The 7,109-nt window shown below is 40.4% G+C and overlaps 2 non-coding genes across 2 annotated transcripts; both read right to left on the reverse strand.

Moving 5' to 3' along the window:
• Window positions 1–3,245: 3,245 nt before the first annotated feature.
• On the reverse strand, window positions 3,246–3,317 carry trnam-cau (transfer RNA methionine (anticodon CAU)). The gene has a single exon. It is a non-coding gene; the product is annotated as a tRNA-Met (tRNA).
• Window positions 3,318–3,323: 6 nt separating this feature from the next.
• Window positions 3,324–3,396, reverse strand: trnar-ucu (transfer RNA arginine (anticodon UCU)). Its single transcript has one exon. It is a non-coding gene; the product is annotated as a tRNA-Arg (tRNA).
• Between the last annotated feature and the right edge of the window lie 3,713 nt (window positions 3,397–7,109).

Below are 7,109 nucleotides of genomic sequence, written 5' to 3' on the forward strand. Positions count from 1 at the left end.
TGCGTAGGGATAAGCCCATCGTGCCGAAACATGGCTGTCATGCCTATAAACCGTTCACGGCTCTAAAGAATCCATTATGGCTGCTCCACAAACACGGGGACTCAAAGGGCCACTTTGCTCAAGCTCATTTATTCTTTTAAGGCGTATTTATTTACCCCTAGTGCTGCTGGTGGAGGGGGATCTCCAGTACACCACAATACATCACAGCAGGCTGTATTTAAGTGTAAGTGGTCATTTACACCATGAGTCGCACATATTAGCCTTAATGTATTGAGCCTATAATGCACACGCTTATCCTGCGATGCACAAACCATAGGATAGACACATGTTATGATGTGTATGTGCTGGCAATGGGCAAAAAGAGGAAATGGGCAGATCATTTATTTCAAATGCAGCTCAGTCAGGGGGTCCATTTTTTCTATGGAAAAGTTTTTTTGGGGGGGGGTGTCAACATTTGTGGTTATTGTCGCAAAATTTTGACTTACTAGCCAAAACTCTGACAGAAAATAGGTTATAAAAATATAAATATACATTTAAATCTATTTCCTTTACATTTTTTTTATTACTTAATTAAAATTTAAAAGGTTTAAATATAAAAATAAAATTGATAAAACATCTTGAAAACTTGAGATATTAACCCTTTTAATTTTGGGAAGTGTTGGGAAAAAAGTGACTTTCCTTTGCGTTCAGAAAATGAACAAAACGTATTTAACTTAATTTGTAATTTGATTACATGGAAGTTTTCTGTGTAATCATGTTACATATGCGCAAGAGTTATTGTAATTTAGTATTTTATTTTTATTTCATTTTGACTTTTTGTATTTAATTCGGTTTAGCTGCGGTTAGTTTCCAGTGGATTTTCTTATTTCACCTTAGTTGTTACTGTTTTCAAATCTTTTATTAGTTTCAGTGTTAGCTTTAGTGTTTTTAATTATTATTTTAATTATTATCTTTAATTATAATGTGGAGGGCCTATCTCAGAGGCAGGATCTGGGAAAATCAGTACAGGTAGTAAAATAAAAACACAGAACTTCTTGAACGTCATTGACTCAAGTTTGTGATCCAAAATCTCAATAAACACGCCTGCGTCAACAGGCCAAAATGAACAAAAACTGAAATTAAAGATATTTTCTCTCTGTTTTTTGTTCAAAATGTTTTTTTTACATCTATTTTCAGTTTAGTTTTAGTTAAAGAAAAAAACAGTGCAAGCTGTAAAACATTAAATGTAATGGAAACTGATCAAAATGAGATTAACTTTACTGGTAGGCATTCAGTTTATCCCAAGCATATTTTCCTTAAAGGTCATTTTTTAAAATAAATAAACCTTTGATTTTATTCAGTTAAGATGCATTTGACTCAAAATGACTGCTTCATGTTCATGAAGGCAAAGAATAATTTGTAAGGCAGCACTGATGTTGGTCCGATTCTGCAAGTGGCATCGCTGCCACTGTGCAAAACTCAACACTTTTAGTGAAAAGCATTAACTTTCACTGAACCACCGAAAGGAACAAGAAGCACTCTGAGAGTGCAAACCTACACCAAGGCAGCTATATACATATATGTATAGTACGTTTGTAGTAAAAACAAGTGCAAAATGTAGGCTCTTGTTATTTGCCCTGTTGAACCCCTTTTAATATACTTTATTTAATATACTTTTTTTTTTTTAGTTATGTGGGTAAATTTCAAGTTTATTTTGTTTAAAAATTTCAAATTGTTATTCAGTTGAGTTTAATTTCATGTATATAGCACCAAATCACAAGAACAGCCACCTCAAGGTGCTTTATACTGTAAGGTAAAGACCCTTCAATAATAGAGAGATGATCGCTTACCAGTAAGCACTTTGGTGACAGTGGGAAGGAAAAACACCTTTTTAACAGGAAGAAACCTCCAGCAGATCGTCAGCAACATAACAAAGGCAAAAATAAAGTAATGTGATATTTAGAAGCTCTATATATTATACTATATGTCTGTATGCTGTCAATGCAAACAATGGCAGAGTCAAATAGCTCTTTATGACATTAGTATCACTTTCACCTTCAGATCAATATATTGAGCTTGAACCAGAGGTCAGAGGTTGAATTTTAAGGCTTTTTGTCTTTTTTTTGCATTCAAATGTCCTGGTCACATAAAATTTTATATTTTACTGTTTGCGATCTAGGAGTACTTCCAGCTTACCCCACAGCTGCACTGCTGTGTGGTTTCACCAGATCAGGCACAGCTGTCTACATTACTGCAAAACTGAAATTATTGATGACTTTCTGTGGAACCAGCGTGCCAGATTAATCCGTTTGGCCCACGTGTTTGATTCCCCCAGGCTAACGTGTGCATAGCCTTAAAGCCTTAACGCCAAAACTGATATACAAATGTGGTTCAGTTCAGGGGGAAACCGGGAGCAGAAATATTAGTTTTAGCTACTTTCATAGATTTCTTTAATGCAGAATCTTATTCATCAGCTGCAAAGCCTCTCCTGCTCTCTTCTGAGCCGAAGCTCTGATATTGGAACAGTTGAATAAACTGTGAGATGCTGTTTTTCTGAGTTTAGAGGGGTTGCTGCTAGTTTGCAAATTTTAAGAAAATGATGCCTGTGCTTCTTTTTTTTGTCTGTATGCCTCAGATACATAGTTGAGATGAGTATCATTCCTATAAAGCAATCATCCCAACCACAGACATGTGTGACACGTGTTGAGCGTGCAGAAAGTCTTGAACATGAGCACAAATCGCACTGAAACAGATCTGAGCCCCGTCCTGATAAATCTGTTGTAAACACCGAAGCATGTTACTTCCTCAAACGGGCTCGGTATCAGGCAGCGCTGCCAGATACTTACAGGACTCTCAAGCGAAGTGTGGAGCCAAGCGAACAGCAACAGACACGAGAGACACTCATATTTGTGTTTGTGTCGATTCAGCAGGGATAACTTTAAACGAGAAGAGCTGAGAATAATTCCTTGAACTCATTGTGTTATTTTTCAGCACATGTTTCTTCATTTTGTGTTTTTTTTATATATCAAACAGATTTTGAACAGTCACCAGATCTCAGTCCAACAGCACACCTTTGGGATGAGGTGGAACAGGAGATTATAATTGTGGATGTGCAGCCGACAAATCAGTAGCAACTGTGTGATACAGTCATGTCAACAAAATCTTTGAGGAATGTTTCCAGCACCTTGTTGAATCTGTGCCATGAAGATTTAAAGACTTGAGTGCAAACAGGAACAGTTTCCAATCCAGCCTCTGTCTAAAAGTCCTAGCAGAGGATGGTTTCGATCCATCGACCTCTGGGTTATGGGCCCAGCACGCTTCCACTGCGCCACTCTGCTGGAAATCACCCCAGGTGGGACTCGAACCCACAATCCCTGGCTTAGAAGGCCAGTGCCTTATCCATTAGGCCACTGGGGCTGCACATAGTGGACATGCTCCATATTGTTTATGGTAAAGCTGGTTCATTGTGAACAACAGAATGGAGAAAATGTTCATTCAGCTCGTGAGCTGTGCTCTGAGCTCCACTTTGCTTGGATGGTGTTTGTGTTGCTTGTGGAGGCTCATGAAACCACATGAGGACCAGAGACTAACTTAGATCTGGATCACTGGGTCTAGTTACATTAAACATTAAGTATTTAATGAGTCTTGAAAGCATCTTTCTGAATTCATACCACAAACAAGTAAGAAAGCTCTGAAGACAAAAGGTAATTCAGCCCTTTACTATCAAGGTGCACCTAATAAAGTGTCCAGTGAGTGTATTTTCCTATCTCTAGTCCATTTATATTCCTGTCTGTTGAGTCCTCACTCCCAGTTGGCTTACTTCGTTTCCCATTTACACCACTATCACTCCAATTTATTCCAGTTTCTCCATGCCCATTTCTATTTCAAATCCCACTACTGTTCCTATTCCCATTTCCAGCTCCTCTATCAATTTCTTTTTCCATTCTCAGGCCCGTCTTCCTAGCACTTGGTTATTAATAACGTCATACTGTTTAAAATGTGTAAATGTACTATATTAAAGAAAATGAACAACCTTTCCACCCTGCAACATTTAAAAACTGTTACTTTAACCAACAGTGAATACACACAGAGACTAAAACACAGAGTGTACTATGTAGTGTCAGCCTAACACCCACAGTGTGGGGTAAAGCAAGTTATATGCTATGGTTCAGAGCTCTGACAGGAATTACTTATCCTTCTTCTTACACACACACACACACACACACACACACACACACACACACACACACACACTGATTCAGAGATTATCAACGAGTATGGCCATTGAGTGGAAATTAATTTGCCACTGGTAATGGATAGAGACATTTTGCTGAGATGCGTAAAAACAGCTGAACTGCCAGCGATTACCTGCTGGAATCAGCCTTCATCAATATCAGGATAATTACAAAGCACTTCTGGCAGTGCGTGAAATGAATGGAGCGTGCAACAGATTGGGCGGTGGCCATAGATGTCTGCAGATATTAGGCTTCCTCCTCAGAGTGGCTCCGCAAGGGGTTGAAAGCTACCTGAACAGACTGGAGCTGCTGCTGCTGCACCAGCAGCTTCAGGAGGCGGAGAACCGAGTGTAACAGAAAAGCACGTTCGGGAGGAGACTGAAGAAGAGAGCAGAATTAGAATGAAATAATAAACACTAAGTCCACCCCATGATTCAGTAGCTTGCAGAACCACCTTCAGCAGCAATGTTGAAGTCAGTTTTATTTTTCGCCCGTTCTGTTGTAGATTTGCTGCTTTGCTTAGAATCATTGTCCTGCTGCATGACCCAGTTTGGTCCAAGCTTTCAGACAGATTTCCTCAAATCTGACTCTAAAATACTTTGGTATACAGAGGAGTTCATGGCTGACTCAGTGGCTGTAAGATGTCCAGGTCCTGTGGCTGCAAAGTAAGCCCAAATCATCACCCCTCCACCACTGCGCTGACAGCTCGTGTGAGGTGTTTGGTTTTGTGCATTATGACCAGACATGTCCACTTTGGTCTCGTCTGTCCAAAGGACATTGTTCCAGAAGTCTTGTGGTTTGTTTAGATGTTACTTTGCAAACCTAAGCTGTGCTGCAGTGCTCATTTCAAAGAGAAGAAGCTTTTTCTTGGAAAAACTTCTGAACAAGTAATACGTGTTCAGTGTTTTTCTAATTGTGCTGTCATGAACTTTAGCATTTAACACGCTAACCGAGGCCTGTTCTTTTTATAAAACTCTATTCATATTCTATAAAGATTTTGTGTGGAGTTTTGTGTGGAGACAGTGTGGAGTTTGCCAGATGTGAGATGCTGAAATTCAAACCCACAGAAAAATGGTCTAAGACTGAAAGTTATTTCTTGAAACTGCAAATGCGAGTTGTCAAAATAAGGGCATGGTAATCCTTCCACAGCTTTTGACCCCATCGAATCTGCTTTTTTGAGCAGAAATGCCAGAAAAATTTTCCATTTTTAAGCACTTAAAAGTAGAGGTAGAACGGGGTTGATTTTCGCGCTTTTTAACCTTTGCATGAATTGCTGATCATTGAAACATCTTTCAATAACCATTAATTCATTAATTCAAGCTTAAGGTGCATTAAGATGCTTTTGCTCAATGGGTTTTAGTAAAAACGGTTATCTTAAAAAATAATGTAAAACTTTTTATTTTCTCAGATAGAGCTATCACTAAATGAACACCACCTAATGGCCCTTATAAGGAGTTCGCTCCTATTGAAAGTATTTAATTATGAGATGAGCTCCTTTTTTGATAAACCATAAATAACATCCATGTGTAGCAAATGAACACATCTTTAGTGGTCTTGTTTCTGATTCTAGGTGGTAATAATTAATTGTCTAAACCCTGAGAGACTTCATGCTTTTATTCTCCTCAAGCTTTCAGAAGCAAATGTCTTCAGATTAGGGCCAAACAGCAGCATTTTACAGTGTCTATGCTTCTCAAACTCTATGTGGTATCCCCCATTTCAGAAGCCAGAGAAGGTCCAACTCCATGTCATTTTTATTGACCATTATAAGGAATACAAGGCTCCAACTCTTGTTTGTGTAGTGCTGGTGCTTACTCTAGAACTGGTTTCACGCCATTTCCACTTTAAAAAAATGTCTCTGGTGTCTGGACCAAAAGGCTGGGAAGAGCACTCTGGAGCCGGAGCTGGACTCCCTGATGCCATTGGCTATGGGAGAGGCTACTGCAAGAAATTCACCAGTGATTGATCTTCTTCCTAGAGAAATTACTGCAACTTTCTGCTGGCAATGCTACTTAACAATTGGTTCTCAAATCCTTCAAAATAGCCTGGCTCCAAAAAGGCCCTGAGGCAGAACTGGCTACACACCAGCCATGATGGTGGAAAAATGGGTGGGCCCAAAGCTGGAGCCGATGATGTTCAAATTCAGTCAAAAATGATTTCTTTGCACTGACATGACCCCAGTTTCTACAAAGCAACACTGTCTGACGTTCGAGCTTCGCTGGAAGACAAAGATCGGTAAGGCGGTTTGAGTCGGTCGGCAAGGAGAGGGTTGGAGGGGGATGAAGGGGTGTCAAGGGTGTCAATCCCTGTCTTTCCCAGACTTCACTTCCATTTCTCACATGGAACCACTTTGGGTGCCCCCCTCTCCTCTTGGCCTCTCCTTTCTGTCCTCTCAGACAGCGAGCAGGAGGCAGTATTGGGTTACCTCTACAGCTGAAGGGTTACTTCAGTCCATCGCTGGGATGAAAAGATGACTATTTTTCCTGCCCTTCTTCCATCCGACTCTTTTTTCAGGTGAGAGACTCGAGGAGGAAGGAAACTATTAGACAAGGGGTGAAGCGGGGCCTGGAGACGCAGCTGCCAGCCTCCTCAGCCCCAGCCTGGTGGGAAGGAAGAGGATCTGGATCTAGAAACCCGAGATCTCTCATAATGTCTGGGAATGACCTAAGAAAAACTTCCGCTGCCCCTCCGCCATCCTCATCCTCGTCCGGTTGCATCCTATAACGGTTTCCTCCAAAGGCTTGCATGCACAAGTGTGTGAAAGCCTGAGAACACAGGGGTCGTACCACATATAAGATCATGAATGGTGGTGTCTTTGACCTTTTCAAAGTTATGCTTTGGCTAGGCACACCTCTTCAGGCTTCCAAAGACTGATCGAAACCAGGCCTCCGGTCAGGA

Source organism: Oreochromis niloticus, linkage group LG23 (genome assembly GCF_001858045.2).
Source record: "Oreochromis niloticus isolate F11D_XX linkage group LG23, O_niloticus_UMD_NMBU, whole genome shotgun sequence".
Classification (NCBI taxonomy): domain Eukaryota; kingdom Metazoa; phylum Chordata; class Actinopteri; order Cichliformes; family Cichlidae; genus Oreochromis; species Oreochromis niloticus.